At 34.5% G+C, this 1,052-nt stretch overlaps 1 non-coding gene across 1 annotated transcript; it reads right to left on the bottom strand.

Annotated features, from left to right (window-relative positions):
* Positions 1 to 612: 612 nt before the first annotated feature.
* Positions 613 to 722, bottom strand: LOC114009475 (U6 spliceosomal RNA). Its single transcript, XR_003550884.1, has one exon. It is a non-coding gene; the product is annotated as a U6 spliceosomal RNA (small nuclear RNA).
* Positions 723 to 1,052: the final 330 nt, after the last annotated feature.

Here is a 1,052-nt window from a genome sequence, read left to right as displayed (position 1 = left end):
ATTTGTTTTAATATATTCCAGGACATTTATTCTCTTCTGTATTACTTTGTTCTTGAACTATTTGTTTGATTTTTTTTTTCTTAAAGGTCTGCTATTTTACTTGAAAGAAATGACAACATTCAATTTCTGTTCTTTAACAATTTGTACATTTGGAGAAAGAAATCATATTATAGTTCATAATATATTCCTATCAGTTAGCCACTGCATTTCATACTTTTATTTAATCTTCCTTCAGTTTATCTCTCCTAGTTAACTACTTTTTTTTCTCTTATGGTCACTAATTTTAGGGAAAATGAGAAGTCACCTTCTAATCACCTCATGAATACGTGTTTACCTGTCTTTGCCTCTCCTGCTGGCCAAACCTCTAACCATACTCTGTTTTTCTGTTTATTCAACCATTAACATTTTCTCTACTGCATTTCCTATTTTGCAAGTTACTATAACTGTAGTGATTTGCCATTTTTGCACTAAAATGGAATGTCTATAGTTGCTTGGCAGAAAGAAGCATGGTACTTACATGGTAGCATTTCATTTTAGGAGAACTTGTCGTATACAACATGTTATTTTGACATATAAATACATTGTGGAATAATAATTTTTTTAATTTTCTTTAAAAATACAGAATGCTTCATGAATTTGCATGTCATCCTTGCGCAGGGGCCATGCTAATCTTCCCTGTATCATTCCAATTTTAGTATATGTGCTGCTACCAAAGTGAGCACAATCGTGGAATAATATTGGCTAACCCTGCACAATGATAGTGGGAATGTGAATTAGTACCTCGGTTTTGTAACTGTGCTTACCTATGGGCAATTCCATACATTCATTCTTCAGAGGATTCAATTAATCAATTAGTGTTTTTGTTTTTTTTTTCTAGAGAGATTTTTTTGCTATAGGTGGTGTGCCCTTGCCAGTAGGACAGAAAGTAACAAATCACCCCCCAAAGGGGATGGCTATGCTGCAATCTCTTCTCCTCTCAGGATCTGGGCACACACACACACATATATGCCTGATATGAGTCTTAAGCCACCAGATCCAGGACTTGAACCATG

Source organism: Tupaia chinensis, unplaced genomic scaffold, assembly GCF_000334495.1.
Source record: "Tupaia chinensis unplaced genomic scaffold, TupChi_1.0 Scaffold000541_1, whole genome shotgun sequence".
NCBI classification, from domain to species: domain Eukaryota; kingdom Metazoa; phylum Chordata; class Mammalia; order Scandentia; family Tupaiidae; genus Tupaia; species Tupaia belangeri.
This window is presented reverse-complemented; position numbering and strand designations above follow the sequence as displayed.